The sequence below is a fragment of the Sus scrofa genome, chromosome 4 (assembly GCF_000003025.6).
Source record: "Sus scrofa isolate TJ Tabasco breed Duroc chromosome 4, Sscrofa11.1, whole genome shotgun sequence".
Taxonomy (NCBI): domain Eukaryota; kingdom Metazoa; phylum Chordata; class Mammalia; order Artiodactyla; family Suidae; genus Sus; species Sus scrofa.
The window spans coordinates 12,379,347-12,394,462 of record NC_010446.5 but is presented as its reverse complement, the minus strand read 5'-3'; the positions used below and the strand labels follow the sequence as shown (position 1 = coordinate 12,394,462).

The following is a 15,116-nucleotide window of genomic DNA, read 5'->3' as shown; positions in this document are numbered from 1 at the left end:
CCTAGCCCTCCAGTAGACCCCCCCACCGCCCCACCTCTTGTCACTTTGCCAGTGAAGTGTCTCCCCCCTTCAGTGTCATTCACCCACCTCAGCAGGTCCCCCTCCTCTGAGCTAGCACCCACCGCAGTCTCAAGTCCGGTCTGCGTTAATCTGTCTTGCCTGTGTAACTCCCGATAGAAAACAAGCGTCAAGGGATTTTTGTTCCCTTTATTGTGTTCCCTGTTCCACATTGTCCAGCCCCAGGGTTGTTTGTTGAGTGAATGCATGAAAATCATCTTTGCATCTCAGTCTGACCACAAACCTGTGAGGTGGGGATTATGATGCACATTCGAGGGGGAGGAAACTGCACCCCGTTTTCCACAGCAGCTGCACCCTTTTCTGTTCCCACCAGCCATGCAGAAGGGTTCCTGAATCTCCACATCCTTGCCAACACTTGTCACAGTCTGTCTCTTTTTTAAATTTTAGGATAGCCATCCTAATAAGTATGTTAAGTGGTAACTCCTGGTGGTTGTGATTTGTGTTTCCCTAATGATGAGTGATGCTGAGCATCTTTTAAGGTACTTGTTGGCCACTTGTACATCTTCTTTGGAGAAATGTTTTTGGTTGACGTTGACTTGTAGGAGGTCTTTATAGTTTCTGGATATGAATCCCTTTTCAGGTAGGCGATTTATAGGTATTTCTCTCTCATTCTTTGGGTTGGCTTTTCACTCTCTTGAAAGTGTCCGTGGATGCACAGGGGCGTTTCATTTTGATGAAGTCGGTCTTATTTATTTTTTCTTCTATTGCTGTGCTCTTGGTGGGAGCTGCATACAGTTGTGCCAAGCTTAGCCAGGGCCATCCAGCTGGCAGTGGCAGAGCCTGTGTCCCAACCACGTGCTCTACCAGAATGTCTGTGCTTTGAATTCCAGTGGCCAGTGTCTGCCCTGGGTTGAGATCTCCGTCCAGCGCTCTCGTTCATCTTGTCAGCAGCTTTGTCAGGAGGATACTCTCACCCCATTTCCCAGCAGTGGAGGGGAGCTCTCAGCAACCTGGACCCTGGCAGAGACTCACCAGCATTCCGACTTACCACGTGCCTGTCAGAGTCCTCTTTGGGAGTTGTGCTTCCCACCCAACAAATGACCAGCAGACATTTTTGGTGTCACAGAAATGGGGAGCGAGTTTCCTGTAGCTTCAACAGTTAGTCCCTGGTGGGCTCTTGTTCTCTACGAAAGAAGATGGCATCACAAGCGTCGTCGCAAACCACCTCCCGTCCGCCCCCCACCCTGTGTAGGAACCCCAATGTGACCCAAGGTCGAATTGCATCTTTTTTTCTAGTGTCCCCCAACTATACCCCCCCCTGGTGTTCTCCCTCAGAACTAATGCTTATTCTGAGTTTTGGTGTTTATGATGTCCTTGCTTAAAAATGCTTTCCCCTCAGTATGATGTGGCTTACTTTTTCCACTCGAGTTTGACAAACGTTTGCACCGTGTGCAGCTTGCTTTTCTCCTCGATAGATGCTCAGTGCGTGTGGATGCCTGGCTCTGTGGTCTCTTTCTCACTGCAGTCACCCTTTCCATTGTGTGAACAGCCCACCGTGTATTTATCAGCTCTCCAAAGACATGTGAGTTGTGGGCAGTTTTTATTACTGTTATTTTTTAACCCCCCCACACCCCAAGGACAGACAGAGCTGCCGTGAGCGTTCTTATACACCTGGTCGCATGTGCCGGCGTTTCGGGCTTAGGCGATAGGACTCAAGGCTTCTTTGGGGTTTTCTTGGGCTCCTGGACTCTCAGCATCAGAAGGGGCACCTTTGGCCGGGGACTGTTGACCCTCATCGGTAATCTGAAACGACATGCTGTTGGAGCAGGAGTCCTGGAACGGGATGGCCACGGATTCACTCTTCCCTTTGCCCCGTTCTGTGACTTAGTCCTTTGTGCAGTGAACTTAACTTGGCCTGTTTCCTCAGCAGGAACCGGGATGAAAGGTCTGCATCATTGCGTCATTTGGAAGTTTAAATGAGATAGGGCACCTTGATTAACTCACAAGGCGGGGGTGATAACAGCTCTGAGTGAGTAAGCGCTCCCTGTCTTTAGCATTGTTCCCTGTGGGCCTTTAAGGATCTCTTCTACCTGCCGCAGCCTGATGCTGGGGTCCAAACAGATGCCCTGAGGGTCATGACTCAGAGAAGGCTGCCCCTTGGCGGTGGGATGGGTGGGATTGGGAAAGAGGCCTGGGTCAGGTTACCTGTTCTCGACGTGGGCCCTGGATTCCAGGCAGGTGCACAGTCCCTCCGGCTGGATCACTGCTCTCTGCCAGGCGATCTTGACCTGCCCAGGTGGGATTTCGCCCTCTTCCCATCTGTGCTTCCCAGGCTTTTCTTCATGGAATGTAGGAATGCAGGGCACCTCCTCCAGTGGAGGTGTGTTTACAATGGCCCTCAGCTTAGATACCCCCGCCAGGATAAGCCGTTCTGAAACAGATAAACTGATTGCAGTGGAAGAGGATCAGCCTCCAGCTGCGATCTTCCCACACTGCTGCCTGTTTCACATTCCAGCCCGCAGGCAGGTAGGTCCCTCTGCCAGGAGTGGGACCCATTTCATCAGCAAGATTTATTCATTCATTATGGCTTAGACCCAGGGCCTGGGCTTTTTAGAGCCGGGGGCTCTGCCTGGCTTTTCGAGTCATCCTAATACTTGGTAGCAGAGGCCACCCAAAGCCACAGATAGTCGCTCACCTGAGAGAGAAGCATAGACAAAGAGCATAATGATAAGAGTGCAGTCTTTTCTCAGTTTGAGGTCTACCTGCACCTGTAAAAGTCTCAGATCTCCCTGGGGAAATTGCCGTCTTGACTCTTAGTTTGCTCATCTGTAAAATCAGGTAGTAAGTAAGTAGTATTCTTGAAAGAGATTTTGTGCATTAACAGCTTCCCCCAGAACCAGCCTATCGTAGGTGCTTACTAAGCGCTGCTTATGAGTATCCAGCTGGGCCCTGAGCCCTGAGTAGGCACATGAGTGCTGGGCCTCTAGCCTGCAGGGGATCAGGAAATGTGGGCTGAGAGTGAAGGTGTTGAGTGCTTTCCCGTTGGAAAAGCCCAGTGGTACGCGTCGCTTCATTTCTTAAATTTCCAGCTTTGGCGTTTAAGGATCCATGCAGGAGCCCTGTCTCTGCAAAGTGACGTTCGTTGCTTCCTTCCTTGATGTCCTCATCTGCAGAATCCTATCAGCTCACATGTAAATAGCTCCCCCTGTGATCTGCACTCTGCCTCATATCCAATCCATGCATTTAATTCTTACAACAGTGTTAATCTCCCCACTTTACTGATGGGAAGACTGAGGCAGGAAAGTAAGTGACTGTCCACGGTAACAGCTAATGTGTAGCAGGATTGGAGCCATGATTTGAAGCCTGCTTTTAGAATCTCTGTGTCTAGGAGATCCTGTTGTGGCTCAGGGGGTTAAGAACCTGACACAGTGTCCCCGAGGATGCTGGTTTGATCCCTGGCCTCATTCAGTGGGTTAAGGCTCTGGCATGGCTGCAAGCTGGGGTGTAGGTTGCAGATGTGATTGGGATCCAGTGTAGCCACGGCTGCGGCATAGGCCGGCAGCCGCAGCTCTGATTCAACCCCTATCCCGGGACCTTCCATATGCCGCAGGTACGGCCGTAAAAAGAAAAAAAAAAAAAAAAAAAAAAAAGAATATGTGTTTAACTGGTTTGCTCCTCTGCCTCTAGGTTCTCTCTCCCTCCGGGTTCCAGGTAGCGGATTGAGATGTGAGATAAGGAAACGCTTGGGGCACTTAGTGGCATCCATTGCCCTGTCCTGTTGGGGGAAGCCCCCCCTCAAGGTGAGCCGCAGTAGCAGAGGTGGGATCAGAAGACAGATGTCCCTTAGGCCATCTTCTCTTGGGGAAGGGATGCTGCTGTGCTTGGGACTTAATCTGAACAGAAGATTAGCAGCAGGCTCACTCCATTTACTCTAGTGGGTCAGGGGGCGCAGGGCAAACACGCTCCCTCCCAACCAAGAAAAGGATGGCTGGAAAGTCCTGCCCCCCCCCCCCGCCCCCCGCCACCGCCCACCAGAGCAACAGCCTGGTTTTCACTGTTGGAGTAATAAATTATGCTTTCTAAGGATGAGAATGTCTTCCAGCTGTTGAGTGGTTTAAACTTCCAGATGTTCCTCTGCCCAGGAAGCAGAGGAGGATGCAGGATTTGTGCTCTTTGAAAATTGCTGCACCGAACGGCTCATTAAATTTCAGTGACTTGCCTGTGATCCCCTGGGGAGGGGTAGTATTTCCCCTAGGGAAGAAGGGACCCGTTTGCCAGGGGGGTAACAGTAAGCGAAGAGAAGTGAACTGGATTTGTAGGCAGGAGGCCTGAATGCTGGTTCACCTGGCTGTGTGACTTTGCGCTGACAGTTGACCACTCTGAGCCTTTCGTTTCCGAAGCACTTTTTAAGAACTAGAGGAAGCATTGTTTTCTGGTAGCCAAAAGGGGCTGTGTATATGTTTACTCTTATAATCAATGGGCGGTTGTTGAACTGGATTTGACCATGAAAGAGGACAGAGATTAAGTCCATCCTCATTTGTTCGTTTGTTTCTTTTTGGCTGCACGTGCAGCACGTGGAAGTTCCCAGGCCAGGGACGGAACCCAAGCCACAGCAGTGACAACACCGGATCCTTCACCTGCTGCACCACAAGAGAACTCCCCATCCTCATGTTTCAGCTAGAAATATAGTGGCCGGAGAGCTTGGGGCCTCTTCAGGCTGTCACTGGACCTGTGCTGTCCCTTGTGTCCACTTTGTGGCTCTTGAGCACTCGAACTGTGGAAACGTCCAAACTGAAATCTGTTGGAAGAATGCAGTGTGCACCAGATTTCTACATCTTAGGACAAAACAGAGGATGGAAAAGAAACTCTTTAACACGTGCTCCTATTGATTACATGCTGAAATAAGGTTTAGCTCTATTAGGTTAAATACAAATACAGTATTAAAATTAAGTTTATCTCTCTCTTTTTGTGATTTATTAATGTGGCTACTAGAAAAATTTAAACTACCTATGTGGCTGGCATTACATTTCTATCAGACAGCGCCCAGCTAGACTGCGACACAGACGGCAGCCTTCTGGGCTTTATCTGCAGGTGAATTCTAAAAGGTGAAACGCTGGGGACCAGTGTTTGCATGCTCACACTTCTCAAGAGTCCTCCCTAAACATCCGAGCTGTAGGTGTGCTATCTGGACCACTCCCTGTCCTGGGTTTCAGATTGCCTCCTCCTCTTGAACGACTGGGCTTTATCCTCAGAGTAGCTGCCTTTTGAACCCTTGTCTTTTTTTTTGGCTGTGCTTGCGGCATGTGGAAGTTCCCCGGCCAGGAATCGAACCTGAGCCACGGTAGCAGCCCGAGCCACTGTAGTGACAACGCCTGATCCTTCACCTGCTGAGCCACACGGGAACTCCTGCTTTTTGAAGTCTTAGTCAGCTTCGTCAGGCCCCACCCCCATCCCCCAGTTTCTGAGTTCACTTCCTAGGGAACCCCCAGCCCCCTGCTCCCCTGTGTTCTGGTTACTCTTGGACCTGCCACAGTGTGGGTGGTTCCTGAACTCCCCTCCTCTGCTCTCCTCGGCTCTTCTGGGCTTGCGCCACGTTTTACTGGATTTCCCCATCAATCTCTAAGTTGGCTCCCATATTTTGCAGGATCATGTAGCGTGTTAGGAGCATAATTTGAAAAGAAAATCTAGGCGAAGCAGATTCCACTCTTGATCTCAAATTACACTGTTGCTCATTTTATCCAGCAGCCCAGGTCATCATTTCTTTTGAATAATGCTTATATTTATAGAGGTGATTTGCTTAGAAGAATTGGGAAATGTCAAGAGTATAAGGAAGAAAATAATGTTAACACGTTTGCTGCATTTCCTTTCTTTTTGCTTTGCGTCTTTCTTTTCAATGTGAGATCACTTAATGTTGACACTTTTATTGGGTTTTTCCTCTTAATGTAATAGAAGTATTTCCACATGGTGTTAAAAGCAGGCTTTTAAGTTCATTTTTCAGGCAACGTAACGTTGTAACATCCCGTTGCAAGGATAGTTTGTCATTTTCCCAATTTTACCTGTAATTTTGAGTATTAAGACCATTTCCTGTATTTTTCTCTCATAACTCGTGCTGAGATGTGTGTGTCTGATACGGGTGTGTCTATACCAATATGTGCACATGTGTGAATAAACCTATTCCATCTTTCAGATTTCTGGCAGTAGAATGATGAGGAAGTCAAAGGTTCTAGATGGTTTTCAGGTTCTTTTTTTTTTTTGTCTTTTCTAGGGCTGCTCCCTTGGCATATGGAGGTTCCCTGGCTAGGGGTCTAATCGGAGCTGTAGCTGCTGGCCTACGCCACAGCCACAGCCACAGCCACACCAGATCCGAGCCGAGTCTGAGACCTACACCACAGCTCATGGCAACGCCGGATCCTTAACCCACTGAGCAAGGCCAGGGATTGAACCCGCAACCTCATGGTTCCTAGTCGGATTCATTAACCACTGAGCCATGACGGGAACTCCAGTTTTCAGGTTCTTAATGCACATCGTTAGGTCACTTTCCCATTTGGTTTTGCAAAATTCAGCCACAAAATAATGTCAGACATTTCTCCTTTATGGAGTTGCTTTCTTACTGTTTTTTTTTTTTTTTCCTTTTTTAAAATCTATTTTTCTTTTTTCTTTTTTTAAAACTTTTTTCTTTTCATGGCCACTCCCATGGCATGTGGAAGTTCCCAGGCTAGAGGTCAAATTGGAGCTGTAGCTGCTGGCCTCCACCGCAGTCACAGTAGCGCCAGATCTAAGCCACATCTGCGACCTACACCATGCTTTATTGCTTGGGCCACGGGAGCAGCTTCGTAGGCCTGCAGTGCTGGTTATGTGCTGAGGTTTGCTGTGGCTGAGTGGGAAGAATTCTGCCCTGGGTCTGAGGACCAATCACTGTCCTATCACCTCAGATAACTTGGGAAGGTCACTCGGCTTCCAGGCCTCCATCAACCTTGTTTTGTCATTGGTTAAGGGTGGATTATGACACCTACTTTAGGGCTGCTGGAGGGTGAAACTAGCTAATATAAATCTGACCTCTCAGGAGGGCCCTGCTGTGTTCCGTTGTTACCTGTTTCGGTGGAAATCAAAAGCATGGGTCTTGGGTGCCAAACCAAAGGTTTTAGCTTCAGCCTCTCACCCATTTGCCTGGTTGTGTGTTCCTTGCAGTCGGCCAGCCTTGCTGGGGATGAATACCTGCGTCATATGACCTGCAGCTCTCCTCCTGTTATGTGTGTCCCCCCAAATGCTGAACAGGGGAGAAGTGCATTTGCATCCAAGCTATGTACGGCTTATCAACTTCGTAACCCGGGACAATTTGCTTTGCTTCTTGGACCTTAGGGTTTTTTGTTTTTTGTTTTTCCTACAAAATGGGGATTAAAAAAAAAATCCGTCCTTACCTCCTGAGGTGGTTATGAAGGTTGGACCAGGTGGTGCCTGTAACTCGCTTGGCCTAGCACCTGTCCCTGGAGAGTGCTCAGTAAAGGTAGGTTGACCAATTACTAGTTAGTTACTGGTGCATTCCCGCAGACCTGAGCATTCTCCGGGTTGAGTCCAACCAACCCACAGGGTAGCTTCTCAAGCTGGGGGCCCATAGCTCATGGCAGGTGGGTTTGGAGTTTAGGCTCCTCAAAGTCAGGAGAGACCCATCCAGGTTTGCCATTTGATGGGCGACAAAGGCTTCAGATGGTTTGTAGTTCTTTTGGAATTTCCTACGTGTTCCCATTCATGTATAAGGAAGATCTCTCTTACACACATACACACACACACATACACACCTGTGCGCACATGCGCTCGGACTATATCAGGAAGGACGAACCAAAAAATGATAATAGTGGCTGCTTCTAAAGAGGCTCACTTTTCTTTTTTTTTGGCTTTTTTTTAGGGGCACACCTGCAGCATGTGGAGGTTCTCGGGGTAGGGGTCAAATCAGAGCTACAGCTGCTGGCCTACACCACAGCCAGAGAAACAGCAGATCTGAGCCACGTCTGCAAACTATATACCACAGCTCACGGCAACGCCGGATCCTTAATCCACTGAGCGACGCTAGGGATGCAACCTGCAACCTCATGGTTCCTAGTTAGATTCGTTTCTGCCGCGCCATGAAGGGAGCTCCTAAAGAGGCTCGCTTCTAAGGAGGCTCACTTGCTAAGCAGGAGGGAAGCTTAGCATTGACTCTGTGACGCTTTTCATCTTGCTGGAAGTTTTTAACCTGGAAGTTTTTAACCATGTGCATGTATTAGTTCTTCAGTCACTAAGAAAAAAGTTCTTGGGGGTTCTCTGAACTCCAAGATCCGGCATCGTCACTGCTGTGGTGGGGGTTCAATCCCTGGCCCAGGAACTTCTGCAAGCCGAGGGTGTTGTTAAAAAAACAAAAACAAAAACCAAACCAAACAAATCCTTCAAAGTCCACTGGGTAGTAAAAGATCCTTGAATGCCATCCTGCTTCCTAATGTATTTATAAGAGGCCCTAGGAGTTTTCAGAAATCTCTCTGTTTTATGGCTCTCCATCTGAATCCCAGGCCAGCCTCCCCTCACACAGCCCAGCTCTCACCCCCTTGCAGGTATCCTTCCTGCCTTTCAGAATCTTCCAGCCTGAGTCCTGGACACCCCCGCCCCCCACCAGACCCCCAGGAGGCTGGCCACCCTCTGTTCCTCCCCTGGGGGTGGCCCGTGTGGGAAGCCCTGAGCCTGACTGAGCAGGCCTGAGGCTGGGGGCCTTGGCTGCCTCCTCCTCAGCCCGCCTCCTGGCCCCTGTGTCTCCTGCAGAAGGAAGAGTCTATGCAGGCTGTTCCTATCCTTCTTTGAACCAAGCCCTGTTCCAAGAATTTCAGGGCCGCTCTGCTTGCAGGGTTGAGCTGCTGCTCCCTCAGGCCCCATGCTCGGAGGTGGCAGCTCCTTGGAAAGGTTTCTTTTCCTCTTTCTTTCTGGCACAGAGGGTGGATTCCCTGCCCCGCCCCAGACCATGCGTCTTAGGGGTTATTTGAGGTGAGTCCTAAAGAAGCATCTTGCTCTCTGTGCGTCAGTGGGACAGGAGCAGAATGCTGAAAACCCCATCTTCCTCCCTCCCAGAAGCCTTTGGTGCCCCCAGCCCCTGTGGGAAGCCCCTTGCTTGCTCCCCCAGCTGCGTCATCACAGCCACTGAGCCCGGCTGCTATAGCCTCCTCCTGTCCTCGGAGGCCATCTAGTTCAGAGGTGAGCAATTTTTTTTTTTTTTTTTAATCCAACAACCAATTCAGGAAACATGAAAGCATTTTTAGGCCCACTTTTTGGTTTTTTCATTGAAATTGAACATAGCCTTGTGAATCTTGGGGGTGGGGCTGGGGGCAGGCATCGGTCTCTCTTCCCAGGGCTTGGATCATCCCCTTCCTAAGAGGGAAGACCCTTATTATTATCATTATTTTTTGCTAGACAATGGAAATATGCGATTTAATAGTTTTCTTTTTTAACATATACATTGATTTTTTAAAATTACTCAGTGAATTTAATTACATTTATAGCTGTACAATGATCATCACAACCCAGTGTTACAGCATTTCCATCCCAAACCCCCAGTGCATCCCCCCACCCCCCAATCTGTCTCCTTTGGAAACCACAAGTTTTTCAAAGTCCGTGAGTCAGTATCTGTTCTGCAAAGAAGTTCATTGTGTCTTTTTTTTAGATTCCTTATGTCAGTGAAAGCTTTTGATGTTGGCGTCTCATTGACTGACTGACTTCACTTAGCATGTTAATTTCTAGGTCCATCCCTGTTGCCGCAAATGCCGTTGTTTCTTTCCTTTAATGGCTGAGTAATATTCCATTGTGTATAGTACCACATCTTTGTTATCCACTCCTCTGTTGATGGTCATTTAGGTTGTTTCCATGTCTTGGCTATTGCAGATAGTGCTGCAGTGAACCTTGGAGTACATGTGTCTTTTCGAGTCATAGTTTTCTCTGGATAGACGCCCAGGAGTGGGATTGCCGGACCAAATGGTAATTGTATTTTTAGTTTTCTGTGGACTCTCCATACTGTTTTCTGCAGTGGTTGCACCAATTTACATTCCCACCAGCAGTGTGGGATTCCCTTTTCCTCACACCTTCTCCAGCATTTATTGTTTGTAGACTTTTTGATGATGGCCCTTCTGACCAGAAGACCCTTATTGAGAAGGGCCAGGAGTTCCCGCTGTGACTCAGCAGTAACAAACCCTACCAGGATTCATGAGGACGCAGGTTCAATCCCTGGCCTCGCTCTGTGGGTTAAGGCTCGTTGTTGCCATAAGCCGTGGGTAGGTCACAGTTGAAACTCGGACCTGGTATTGCTGTGGCTGTGGGTAGGCCAGCGGCTACAGCTCTGATTGGACCCCTAGCCTGGGAGCTTCCATATGCCGCAGGTGTGGCCCTGAAGAAAAAAAAAAAAAAAAAAAAAAAAGACAGACATGCCAGTGCTCTGGGGCTGTTCACACCTGGGCACATTGCAGCAGAGCAGAGCCAGCCTTTCCCTCGTCTCCTTCCCAAAGTAGACCTCAGGCCAAGGGCTACTTTGCTGTTTGTTGGTCTAGCTCCTCGTTACCAATGAGGGCGGGTGAAGCCAGCGGGGCTGTGACACGCCGACGGGAGAGACTGTTTTAAGATTCTGAGTAAGTAAGACTTACTGATAACAGCAACAATAATAATAACAACGAGAGGCAGTAGCCTCCACGGAGCGTGAGGGCTTTTCTTTTTCAGCTGGACGGTGAAGCCTTCTGGCTTCTCCTCCTGCGTCGCAGCACCAGCCTCGTGGTGTTTGTATTTCTCTTTGGCCAGGCATGTATTTTGCAATTTAAAATGATAAAGCAAACAGGCCCAGTTTTCATAGAAACTTGCGTGAAACCTCTCCACGGTGGTTTGGGGAGCCCAGATAGGCCAAGTTTCCCTTGAAACGTGGGGCGAGAGGGACCTTAAGGACAGGCCATCCGGAGAGCGTGAATGAGCGCATTCATCCCGACGGGGCTCCGTGAATTGACTCGAAGACATGCATGTCCCACGAAACCCACCCTTTCATGGATGTGCTTGTGGCCAGTTTGTCTCAGCTTGAAATGGAAGGCTGACAAGACGGGGGCTCTTTTTTCCTCTTAGCAATAATTACATGCCAGATGCCGTTCCAAGTTCTGCGCCCCGACCAGTTAAAGATTTTTGGACCTTTTGCCCAGAACGCCTGTTTAGAAGGTAAGCTTGTTAGCGTCTAAGCCAAGTATAATAATAATGAGTCAGGTCAGAGACTACAAGGGACTCTGTGATGAGCAAAAAAATAATAATAGTAATGAGTGCATATGGCATATCATGCAACCTTTTACATGTGTGTGTATGTGCATATAAATAGGAGGTGGGATTGGCCCAGTGACCAAAAAAAAAAAAAAAAATTATGTTACAACTTCAGAATTAGGCCTCCTTTGTTTGTTCTTAGAAGCAGTCAGTAGCCAGTTCTTCTCTCCCTGGTACCCAGAGCTTCCCAGAAACCCTTTCTGACAGAAGAGCTGCCAGAGGCCTTAAGGAAGCGAGGCATTCATTTGGTATTGCTTGTCAGGCCTCCTTTTTTTGCATCTGTCTATAAGAAGAGGGTGACTGCTCAGACTGGTGTCGAGAACCCGTTTTCCGTGGTCAGACTGGGTTGGATCCCAGCTCTGTCCCTTTCTGGCTGTGTGAACCTGAGCAGGGCTCACTCGATTTCCATCTGGGCAGCGAGAGTGGGAATTCTCCCTCTGCAGGGTTGGGGCAGGGGCTGGAGAGATGCCACGTTGGTTTGCTAGGGCTGCCTTAACGCCCTACCACCAACTGGGGGGCTTACAGCAACAGGTGTTTATTCTCTCACGGTTCTGGATGCCCGCAGCCCCAAATCAGGGGATCAGCAGGGCCAGGCACTCTCTGCAGCCTCTAGGGAAGCATCTTCCCTGTCTCTTATGGCTTCTGGTGGTTGCTGGAAATTCTTGGAGTTCCTTGGCTTGCAGTCGCATCACTCCAGTTTCTGCCTCCATCTTCACATGGCTTTCTCCTGTGTGTCCCTGTGTTCTTCCCTCTTCCTGAAAGGACGTCACCCTCATCCAGTATGACCTCACCTTACCCAGTTTCTTTGCAAAGACTCTTTCCAAATAAGGTCACATTCTGAAGTTCTGGGGACACATGAATTTGGGGGGAATGCTACTCCACCATCTAGAAGAGATGCCTTGCCTATTATGGCAGATGACATTCTAGCAGATGACAGCATTTGGTATTTTTAGGATTGTCACTTATCAGAGGTCTGGATAGATATTTCTCAAGGAAGATGGGAGCAAGCCTGGCTATTTGGGGAACAGAAGGCTGGCAGGACTGCAGAAGCTGAAGAAGGGGGGTGGTTGGATTGGGGGTAGGAGAGAAGGCAGGATGGGATGAAGCAGCTGGCGACGTGGACAGAGTGGCCCCGGAGCTGGAGAGACCATGTTGCTTTATTCCAGGTGAGAGTGATGGTGGCCAGACGTGTGGAGAGACGAGGGCGTATCCGTGAGTCCCTGTTTGTTCTCCCGGCCACTCTGGGCCCCGGTCCCTGCCTTGCTGTATCATCTTGCATGATGAGCGTCCCTGAGGTTGGGAGGAATGAGGAGAGAAATGGAATGCTTTATTTTTTTATTTCTATTTTTGCTTTTTAGGGCCATACCCGCAGCATCTGGAAGTTCCTAGGTTAGGGGTTGAACTGGAGCTGCAGCTGCCAGCCTACACCACAGCCACAGCTACACCAGCTCCGAGCCACATCTGTGACCTACACCACAGCTCACGGCAACGCCGGATCCTTAACCCACTGAGTGAGGCCAGGGATCAAACCTGCATCCTGATGGATGCTAGTCAGGTTCATTACCGCTGAGCCACAAGGGGAACTCCCACATGGAATGCTGTGACGTCTGTGAGAGCAGGTCTGCCCCCCCAGGCCTGTGGAGGGAATGGCTTTTTATGGCCTCTGTGTAAGAGTCCTGGATCTGTGACCCGCTCCTTTCTCCTAGTCCCCTGGGCCCTACAGAGCCCCAGGGAATAAATGGGCTAGGACTACAAAGGTGGCTGAGGGATCCAGTGAGATCCCACAGGCCACTTCACGCATTCTGTCATCCCTTGGACCTCAGGACGGTGCTGCCCCAGGACTCTGAGCCACTGCCCTCCTTTTTCTCCTGGATCTGGAATGCAGCCTCTCCTAGCCCCCCTGCCCTCTGCTCCAGCCCTGCCGGCCGGCTCCTGCCAGCTCCCCTCCCTCCTCCTGCAGCCTGGCCAGGGCTGGCCCCAGTGGGTAGGCAGGCATCGCCCCCTTGGACTTAGTATTTTCTAGAAACCACCTTGAGGATCTCAGTTTGTTGGCTACAGGGGTTGGGGTTTGCCCGGCCCCAGAGGGAAAGGGAAGCTTTCCCCGGGGCACAGACCTGCATGTGTTCTCTGTCAGTCTTTGCATCCAGTGTTTCTCAGACTTGAGCGGACCTCAGAACCATCCAGAGGGCTTGTTACAACCCAGGCTCCTGGGCCCCCCTCCAGGTCTCTAGGGTGCAGTCTGAGCATCAGCTCTCTGACAAGCTCACAGGTAACACCAGTGTTTAGGATCCTGCATCTCGTTTTGAGTTGCGTAGACTCTAGTTCATTCTCCCTCCAAAGTCCTCCCCTCTCGGACTCCAGTGTAGCCACCCCAGTCCGGCCACCGTCATCTTCTGTGGCCTGTATATCGTTTCTTTCCTGACTGTCCCTCTGCTTCTTTTTTTTCTTTTTCTGTCTTTTTTCCATAAGTGCCCGTGGCATATGAAAGTTCCCAGGCTTAGGGGTTGGATCAGAGCTGTAGCTGCCAGCTTACCCCACAGTCACAGCAACGCTGGATGCGTGCTGCATCTGCGAACTACACGGAAGCTCATGGCAACACCTGATCCTTAACCCTCTGAGCGAGGCCAGGGGTCGAACCTGTGTCCTCATGAATACTAGTCGGGATGGTTACTGCTGAGCCACAACAGGAGCTCCTGTCCCTCTGTTTCTACTGTGGTCCTCTTATAGACCGATCTGCTCAGGGCAGGCAGAGCCACACTGCAGCTTAACCCACACCCCCTTCCTTGCCCCCGGCAGCCTCTTACTCTGAGGAAACCCCGAGTGGCCCAGCCCTGCCATCACCCAATCTCATCTGGTTGCTCTCTGGCCCAGCACCCCAGTTCCCTAACTCTTGATGCTATGGTTCTTCCTCCTGGAACACTCTTCCTCCAGCTCTTTGAAAGGCTGCTTCCTGTCATCCCACCTTTAGTCACCTGCTCAGCCCACTGCGTCCCCTAGGCCCCTTCCCTGGCCTCTGGGATTCTGAGTCACTGACGCCATTGATGTCCACTGTGGTACCAACCACAGTCTTTAAACAGTTTTTGTTGATTTCTCTTGCTTCTTGTTTTGGGTATGTCTCCTCCACTAGACGGTAGAAGCTGTGACTTTGTCCTTCTTGTTCTCTGTGTGGTTCGATGCTTAGTGGGTGGTTTGTAAGTATTCTTGAATGAATGGAAATTGAATGAATGCCTGATGCAGACTGTAGATGGTCAGGTCAAGGCTGAGCCTCATGGTCTGAACTTGCCAGGGACTGCAAGTTTGAGCCCTTTGTTGTGGAAGATAGTGTCCCTGTCAGTATTGACCAGAACCGGGCAGTTCCAGAAGCTGGATATGATAGGAAAAATGCTAATTGCTAATCATAAAATAATCCGAGCTTTCTGTATGCTTGCAGGGTGTCAGGCACTACTTTGTGTACTTTGTCTTCATTTTACAGAAGAGAAGACTTCTTAGCATGGAGACGCTAAGAAACTTGTTTCCCAGGCAGTAGGTAGGGGATCCTGGATTCAAATCCAGATGCCACAACTTCAGAGTCTACACAGTTAACTCCTGTGTCATTCTGGGGGAGGCCGTGATGGAGAAGGGAGAGAAGAGATGGTCTTTGTACTTGCCCCCTTTGTATAAAGCTTCTGTGCCAAGTGATGCAGTGAAATTCTCTGGGTGGATGGGTAGGTGGACGTAACTGGTTCTGGTCACAGTTAACCTTCACTAGCCTGTCCCACACCAGAGAATATGAACTCAAGTTCATGGGCCCAGAGGTCAGG

General features: G+C 49.7%; 1 long non-coding RNA gene across 10 annotated transcripts in view; it reads left to right on the top strand.

Annotated features, from left to right (window-relative positions):
- The window catches only part of LOC106509952, a 220,853-nt gene that overhangs the window by 14,597 nt on the left and 191,140 nt on the right, over nt 1–15,116 (top strand). Inside the window, exon 1 of one of the 10 annotated variants that reach the window (XR_002343094.1) lies at nt 10,060–12,482. The exons of the other annotated variants lie outside the window; for them this stretch is intronic. This is a non-coding gene — a long non-coding RNA (uncharacterized LOC106509952). Of the gene's footprint in view, nt 1–10,059; nt 12,483–15,116 lie in introns of those variants that run through there. 10 annotated transcript variants of the gene reach the window in all.